The 9,653-nt window shown below is 37.4% G+C and overlaps 1 protein-coding gene across 1 annotated transcript in view; it reads left to right on the forward strand.

Moving 5' to 3' along the window:
• The window catches only part of LOC147017932 (A disintegrin and metalloproteinase with thrombospondin motifs 3-like), a 279,852-nt gene that overhangs the window by 245,912 nt on the left and 24,287 nt on the right, over window positions 1–9,653 (forward strand). The window lies entirely within an intron of this gene.

A 9,653-nucleotide genomic window follows, 5' to 3' on the forward strand; every position in this document is an offset into this window, starting at 1 on the left:
GGTATTTCGACGCTCGTGTGCTGCTTGAGGACATTATGACCCAGAATTACGTCTGCGCACAAATCACGAAGCACCAGCACCTTTACATCCCGATGCGTGTACCCTTTTACGTCCAATTCAACATTGCAGTACCCTCGTACGCGGGATTGTAGTGAGGTGGCGGCCATGCATACCGTATTGTCAGTCGGGTGGATTACCCATTTCCTGCCCTTCACTAGCGAGCTGTTGACGAAACTTTCAGAGCTACCGGTATCAATCAGTGCCTCAGCCATATGCCCGTTAATTCGTACGTTGATGATAGCCTTGGATAGATTCCCCGGGAGGCTGCAGTCAATTTATTTTGCGAGTAGAGAGCCGCAGAAGTGGGTTTATTTCTCCTTAGAGTAGATTTACATACCCTGGCATAATGCCCTTTCTTGTCGCAATTCATGCATGTGGCATCTCTGGCGGGACATTTTTGACGAGGATGCCTTTTGTACCCACAAAAGAAGCATTTACCAACCGGAGCAGTTGCTGAGGAGTTTGACGAGGTCTGGGTATCCGGCTCCTCGGGTGTTTCTCCATCCCCTATGTCTGGCTGTGTCTGTGCCAGTGGGGTTCCTTGGGTTCCCATCGTAGCAGCGTTCATGAGCAGCATCGGTGTCCCAAATGACTCAGATTGCTGCTGAGCCGTATCCATCGCTCGAGCCTGATCGACTACCTTGTCAAGAGTGGGTTGCGCTTTCTCTAGTAAGCGTTGCCGTATGTGGGCTGATCTGAGTCCTTGGATGAATGCCTCCCGGGTCGCTTCCTTTCGGTGTTCCTCGGCGCTTACCGCCCGGAAGCTGCCGTCTTTTCCCAGCTGATTCAGAGCTTGCAGGAACTGATCGATTGTCTCCCCGGCTGCTTGCTTGCGTGTGTTGAGAAGATGTCGTATGTATACCTCGTTCTTGGGCTTCACGTAGAGCGCCTGCAGCACGTCGATCGCTGCTTCGTAAGTGTCGCACCCCGAGAAGAGCCTGTACACGCCGGGCGAGACATGATTCACGAGAGCGGCAAATTTGTCAGCTCCCTCCGCGATGATGGTCAGATAGTGTGAGAAGGAACAGAACCAATGTGACCATTTCATTTCTGCGTCAGTCGCGTTTGGGTCTGCGTCGAACCTCTCTGGTTTGTAGATCTTGTCCATCTTTGGTTGAGAGAGCCGAGAAAATTAAATGGAATAAATTGAAATGAGAGCGAGAGATGAACCTTCAGAGTTTAGGCTTTATTCCATTTGATTGGAGCCGCTTCTGTGGGCACACCGGGGAATACAGGTTCAGCTAGGAGTACATAAGCAGTAACGTATACATGTGCAGTTAACCATTGCAGACAATCCGCGTAAGCACGGAGTTCGATATAATCTCCATTCTCACCAGTCAATGAGCACCTTCAGTTAACGAGCATCAAGTGGACAGCCGATGTCAATAGCAATGCCCCGGGGACAATCACTCGTGCCGCAGAGACCTCCCCTTATACGCGAGACGCACAACATGTGATCCCGCGTCATGTCCCTCAATTCACGTTAATTCACCACAAGGAGCATTTTTAAAAGTAAGCATGTTTTTCCACATCCACTTGAACCAACTATGAGACATCTTAATGAATTTGGGAGATTTTTATGGTTGTTAAATTTTATCTTATTTTCCCAAATAGGTAAAAAATCATTCATTTATATATTTAGAAAACAAGTTATTTAATTTATTATTGGCTTTTTTAGAAACTCTATATTTTATCCTAAGTTCAGGTTTAATTTCAAGATAATCCATTATTTTATTTATACAATATCTTGTGTTGATATTTCCCTGAAAATTACATCCATGAATAATATATAACAACAATCCTTTGAACATTTCTCTTATACGTTCAGTTTCTTCCCTTGTAAGGAAAGGTGTGTTATCACCCTCATACTTTACATTCATTTCTCTAATCAATCTTGTAAAGTAATTCATTTTTGGTGTAAATCTAAAAGAATTATTTTCCTTTTTATATTTTTTATTATCATTAATTAGAAGATAATCACAGAATATACATTGTTTATAGGCTTTTGACTCTGTGTTTAATCCCCCTCTTTCACACGCAGGACAATTCTCAAATTTGTCAAATGAAGAATCAGGAAAGTCTAGCATATTTATAAAGTAAAACTTTACTTAAACTGAAATTCATCTATACTTTCAGTTGTATATTACCATCGATATCGATATACTTTTTTTCATTATCAGATTCAACGACAACATTTTTTATATTAAAGGTAATTTTAAAATTATCGTTAACTACTATTGAACGAAATGTCATTTCACCTGATATATTAACATCCTTTATTTCATCAGGATTTACATCTTTAGGGTTGTTGAAAAAAATACAAATTTCTCCTTGCATATTACAGATGGTCTTATCTTTTCTTTCTAAAGCTTCATCCATAAGGTTTTTGTTCTTTGATACTTTTTCTTGTTTCATTGCTTTTTCTAGTTTTGAATATATTACTAGAAGGAGAGGAGAAACTTTTGTTAGAGATACTTTAATTGATGTTCTACCAGGTATACTAAAAGCCCTTCCACTGAAGGAAATTGAAGAACTCATATTATTTACCATAATAGTTTTTATCCAATAGTTGTTATATTTATCTTTGTTCAATTTTACATCCTTGACATATTTCTCAGTATCTTTAACAGATGAAGAGATTGATTGAAACTTGTCTTTTGTGTCTTGAAACATTGTATTTATTAAGTGAAAAAGTTGGAGGATAAAATGTTTTTAAGCACAGATTCACCTATAAATTAAACGAAATTTTCATCAAGAAAATTTTAGTTTAAGCAAAGTTTTATTCTATAAATATGGTGAATACAACGTACTGCGATGTTTGTAATCACGAATATAAACATTATAGAAAACACCTCCGAACCAACAAACACACATTTAATCTATTTCATCAAATATCTCCTCTTGAGTTGGAAAGAAAACATTGTGATATCTGTTCAAAGGATGTTTTGAAGAGTAGTTATAATAAACATCTTCAATCACAAAAACACAAGAAAAATGAGTTTAAAGTAAAGGGAGACTATTATATTAAAAACACTGATGGGGCATTTAAAGGGCATATAAAAATAAGGATTTTTCAATTTGGAGAACCCGGTCCATCATCAATAGCTGAATCAATTGAAATAGTGAAACCCGATGTTGAAAAATTTATTAAAAAGACATTAAAAGAAATGAAAACTTTAAAGTTTTATATGGGAGTGAAAATGAATATGAAAAGACAAGATGAAGAACATACTCCTTATATGAGAACAGGTCTTCATTTTATAACATCATTTCAAGATTTTTTGAATAGTGGGGTTTATGAAGAACTATCAAGACAATAGGAGGATGTTGATAATACAGTGGTAGGAAGTGGATTCAATATTAAAAAAATCATCTTTTTAGATTTACACATTCTAAAATCAAACCCTCTTAAAGCTTCTTCTTATATTGAATTACCAAAAGAAATAAAACTAAAGAAGGCAGTTGTTAATATTAAGAACAATGATAATAAATGTTTTCTCTGGTCTGTTCTTGCTCACTTTCATCCACCAAAATGTAATTCAGAAAGAGTAAAACAATATATGAAATATGAGAATACCTTAGACATTAAAGATTTTAAATTCCCAATGCCACTAACAGATATTCCTAAATTTGAGAAAAAGAATAATCTTTCTATTAATGTATATGGATTAACGGATACAAACAAAGTTCAAATATTAAAAATTTCAAACAACTATAAAAATGAAGAAACACACATTGACCTTTTATATTTTAGTGTTGGAAAGAATTCACATTACACATACATCAATAATTTATCAAGATTAATCTCTTCTCAGGTATTCAGAACAGCAAACAAAATATATCCTTGTAAGCGATGTCTTAATTCATTTCATACAAAAGAACGATTAGAACAACATTCAAAATATTGTAGTAATCATAAATCAGCTGTAATTACAATGCCTAAACCTGGTGAAAAGATTTCTTTTGAAGATTATAATAAATCTATCATGCACCCATTTGTGATATACGCTGATTTTGAATGTATCCTTAAAAAGATAAATACTGCTTCTCCTAATCCAAAAGAACCATATACAAATAAATATCAAAAACATATTCCTTGTGGTTTCTGTTATTATATCAAATCATCTGTTGGAGAAAAGTATAACAAACTTGAACATTATCGTGGAAAAAATGCTTCACAAGAGTTTGTAAAACGATTAGAAAAGGATTGTATAAGACTCACTAAATTAATGAAAGAAACAAATGAACCGATGAAATTAACCAAAGAAGAAAAATTAGAATTTAGAATGAACAATATCTGTCATATTTGTGAGGGGGAAATTAAGGAGTCTAAAGTTAGAGACCATTGTCATCTTACTGGTAAATATAGAGGTCCCGCTCATTCCTGTTGTAATCTTAATTATAAATTACCTTCTTTTATTCCAGTCTTTCTTCACAACAGCGCCAACTATGATACACATCTATTTATAAATGAACTTTCAAAAACACCAGGGAATATTTCTGCCATAACAAACACAAGTCAAAAGTATATTTCATTTTCAAAAATGATATTCACAAAACCTTTAACTCGTATCAGGTTTCTAGATTCTTACAAGTTTATGGGAACACCACTAGCCTACCTCACATCAAATCTAAGCTCCACGGACTCTTTTCCAAATCTTAATTCATTCTTTCCAAAAGAGGAAATTCTCACTAAAGAGGAAATTCAGATTAAAGAGAGAATTCAAAGTAAAGAGGAAACTCTAATTAATGAAGAAATTCTAACTGAAGATGAAATTCTAATTATAAAGAAAATTCGAACTAAAGAGGAAATTCAGATTAAAGATGAAATTCTGATTAAAGAAGGAATTCTTATGAGAGAGGAAATTCAAACAAGGAATGAAATTCAAAGTAAAGAGAAAATTCTTACAAGTAAGGGAATTTATCCTTATGATTATATGGATTCATTTATGAGATTTAAAGAAACACAACTTCCTTCAAAAGAAAGTTTCTATAATAACCTTTATGAAGAAGAGATAAGTGATAAGGAATATAAACACGCACAAGAAATATGGAAAATATTTAAGATAAAGAACCTTGGAGAATATCATGATTTATATCTAAAAACAGATGTTTTATTGTTAGCTGATGTGTTTGAGGCTTTTAGAACACTCTGTCATAATAAAAATTGTTATGGATTAGACCCTGCCCACTATTTCACAGCTCCTGGTTTAGCTTGGAGTGCAATGTTGAAAATGACAAAACAAGATATAGATTTAATCAGTGATGTTGATATGCTTTTGATGATTGAGAAGTCCAAGAGAGGTGGAATATCACAAGTATGTTCAAAAAGATATGCTAAAGCAAATAATAAATATCTTCCAAATTATGATAGTGAAAAAGATAGTAATTATTTGATGTATTTTGATGCTAATAATTTGTATGGATGGGCAATGTCTCAATCTCTGCCTTATGGTAAATTAGAGTGGGTGGAAGAAAAGGATTATGAAAAGGCTTTGATGAATATTGTTATTTCTTCTCAAGAGGAATTGAATGACGAAGAAGAAGGTTATTATTTTGAAGTTGATTTGAGGTACCCGAGTGTTCTTCATAATAAGCATAAAGACCTTCCTTTTGCATGTGAGAAAGAAACCCCAAATAAAGAATGGTTCAGTGATTATCATAAAAGTTTTAATATTAAAGGCAAATCAACAGAAAAGTTATTAACAACATTCTATGATAAAGAGGGATATGTTTTACATCAGAGAAGCTTAAAACAGTTTTTGAGAGAAGGATTGAGAGTAGCTAAAATTCATAGAGTTTTAAAATTTAAACAAAGTCCTTGGGTGAAAAAGTATATTCAATTCAATACAGATATGAGAGCAAATACAAAAGTAAAATTTGAAGGGGACTTTTATAAATTAATGAATAATGCTGTATTTGGAAAGACTATGGAAAATGTTAGAAACAGGCAAAACATTAGATTCGCAACATCTTGGAAAGAAGCTTCGAGATTGATAAATAAACCAAGTTTTGAGAGAGAAGAGGTTTTTTCAGAGAACTTTTCTGCAATTCATATGAAAAAGGAAAGTATTGTAATGGATAAACCAATTTATATTGGAACAGCAGTTCTTGATTTATCAAAGATATTGATGTATGATTATTTGTATAATGACTTAAAGAAAGAGTATGGTGAAAATGTTTCATTGTTGTATATGGACACTGATAGTTTTATCCTAGATATAAAAACTGATGATGTTTATGAAGATATGAAGAAAAATATTGGAGTATATGATACAAGTAATTTCAGCAAGAAGAGTGAGTTATTTTCCAAAAAGAATGAAAAGGTTATTGGTAAGTTTAAGGATGAGTTGGGTGGAAAAGTAATGAGTGAGTTTATTGGATTGAGAGCAAAGGCATATGCTTATAAGTATGGTGAACAGATTGATAAGAGGTTAAAGGGAATAAAGAAATATGTAATAAAGAAATCAATAACTTTTAGAAATTATTATAATTGTTTGATGAATAAGAAAGAAGAATATAGGAAAATGAATACAATAAGAAGTTATAAACATAACATATATAGTGAAGAAGTAAATAAAAAGGCATTAGGAGCCTTTGATGATAAGAGATTTATTTTAGATAATGGAATAGATTGTGTTCCATATGGATATTGTATGATAGAGTGAATAGAATAGATTGTGTTTTAACGATGGGAAGATGGGTTAGGGTTTTTTAAGGGCTACCGCCGCGTTTTTCACAATATATAAATGGTTAAACCAAGTATTAATCAAACTAAAGAGTGGAGAAAATCTCAGTCTTGGTATATAAATGGAAAACATAATGAATGTGAAAAATATCAAATAAGTCTTATTGAAAAAATAACTAAAACAAAGGTAAATAAAACAAATAAGCGAATTAATTTAAAAACTAGTAAGTTAGAGGATGTAAAGAAAAAAATGAATATCCTTGAATGGACTGAAAACTTTGATGGTTATCAATTGAACAATGAAAAAACAATTTACTATAATCTCAAAATGATATGTGGCTCAGGAGGTGGCCAGATGAGAGCATTAAGAGAAGTTTATCATTTCGTAATGGCACAAAAGGGGTATCTTAAAAAATATAAAGATTCAAATGTTTTGTTTATCAATATTTTAGATGGGGATTATTGTGCAAAGAAAATTAAACTATTGAAGGAATTTGAGAATGAACAAATCTTTATAGGTTCAATGAGTGAGCTGTTCAACCCCCAGGTGTTCAATTCAATGAGGTTCAACCTCCAGGTTAAAAGGGGAGACAAATAAATATACCTTGGGATAAAAAGGGGGTTTATTTTTAGGGAAAAAAAAAAGGGAATCGCTGAAAATCCCCCATTCATTTACATGGGGAAAAGTGAGCCAGAATCAGTATTCTTACCCTACTCCTGACCTATCCCCATCGCCGTGAGATGCTGATCAACCTGATGCAACCATGAGGCACGTGGCCGGCCCTTTGGCCTCCTCCACTCACGAGGCTCCCTCGCTAAGAGAATCTGGTGAGCACGATCAGCATCAGAAAAATGAGCCACATGTCCATACAGCTGCAGCTGACGCTCACGGACTATGCAGGTAACAAATCTCATTTGAGTCTCTCAGGAACCGCTCAATGGACACAAAGTCCGACCAGCGATAGCCAAGGATTCTCCAAAGAGACCTGGTACCAAAGGAATTAAGTCTCCGTCTCAGATCCCTGGTCAGAGTCCAAGTCTCACATCCATAGAGCAAGACTGGAAGCACCAAGGACCTGAAGACTTGGACTTTCATCCTCCCGAACAGATACTGGCAGCACCACACCCCATGATCCAGTGAATCCATCACTCCCCAGACCTGACCCAGACGTCTGTTGACCTCTGGCTCACAGCCATCAAAGACATGAATATCACTGACAAGGGAAGTGCATCTCTCCGTGACCTCAACATCCTCACCACAAACAGATACAGACAGGATAGCAGCGTCGAAGATGTCATTGAATCCCTGCATCTTAGTTTTGACCCAGGAAACCCATAATCCCAGCGGCTCTGACTCCTCATTCAGCACCTCGAGGGCCCCCCAAATGATATCTAGAGTCTCCGCAAAGATGACTGCATAATCTCCGAAATCAAGGTCAGAGATCTTAACATTCCCAAACGATGCACCGCAGCTTGATCTCTCGGACATCCTCCCCAGAATCCAGTCCATATAAGTGCTGAAAGGTGTGGGGGCCAGTACACACCCCTGATGAACTCCAGTAACAACTGGAAATAAGTCAGAGATGGTACCACCACATCTCACAGCACTTTCAGTACCAGAGTGTAGTTCAGACATCAGATCGATCAGTTTTGGTGGCACCCCACGAAGACCAAGAATCTTCCAGAGGGCATCCCGATTCACTGACTGACACATTTTACAGAGAACAACATAGACTGCAAGCAGCTCCTGCTGAAACTCTCGTCTACGTTCGGTAAGGACCCGAAGAGCAAGGATACAGTCAATCGTTGACCTCTTTGGTGTAAAGCCTGACTGCTCTGGACGCTGGTGCTCAAGCAGATGGGGGCGAACCTTATCAAGAATTATCTGTGCATAGACCTTGCCCGGCACTGAGAGCAGCGTCACCCCTCGGTAGTTGGCGCAGTTTTGGTGATCAACCTTCCCTTTCCAGGGAGGGACAACAAGGCCCCTCTTCCAGTCAGTTGGGATGATGCTTGTGTTCCAGGCACAGCACAGAACTGCATGTAATGACATGAGTGCAGCATTTCCAACAGCCTTGAGAAGTTCAGCATGGATGCCACAGACCCCAGGAGCTTTACCCCATTTCAACCGGTTCAACGCAGTGTGTGTTTCCACAAACGAAGGTGGACCACAATTGATTGGAGGGTCAGCAATAGGGATCGTAGCATCCCTGAAATTCAACTCGACAGCTGGTGGATCAGCCTGGTACAGCCGCTCAAAGTAACCGGCCCAGCGGGCTTTCACTTCAGACTCCTCTACCAAGAGCCGACCACTCTCTGCTCTAACTGCAGTTCACTGAGGGACGGGCTTGGAGGAACGCAATGCAGAAATTCCCCTGCAAGCAGGACGAGAATCATTTGACCACAGGTGGTGCTCTATCCCCTCACAGATTCCTCGCACATCGGCCTCTTTGTGCACGCTGAGTACATGTACAGTTTTACGCCTCAGCTCCCTGAACAGCTCAGCTCTGCCATTCAGCTTGCCTCTGCGACTCTGGTCAATGATATCCTATCCAGTGTTCCTTGAGAGACAAAATTCTTCTTCACCCTACGGTGAGTTCCAAGACATCCACCGGCAACATCAAGGACAGTGGTCTTGAAGGTGCTCCACAACTCTTCAGAATCCCCCAAAGCACCCAGACCTCCCAAATCTCCACTCAGGTTGTTCGCAAACTCCTCAACTACCCTCTCATCCTTGAGCTTGCCAACGTCCAGCCTCAGCTGGGATGGTACCATTCTCCCGGATTTAAGTTGCAACTTCAGAGTTACTACAACAAGCCTGTGGTCAGTGTTGAGGAACTGAGCACTCTGGTAGACCCTGCAGTTCTGGATCATCCTCCAGGGACCATCAACGAGCACATGGTCA

This window comes from Eptatretus burgeri, chromosome 10 (assembly GCF_056783735.1).
Source record: "Eptatretus burgeri isolate ZD-2024b chromosome 10, Ebu_testis_v1, whole genome shotgun sequence".
Lineage (NCBI taxonomy): Eukaryota > Metazoa > Chordata > Myxini > Myxiniformes > Myxinidae > Eptatretus > Eptatretus burgeri.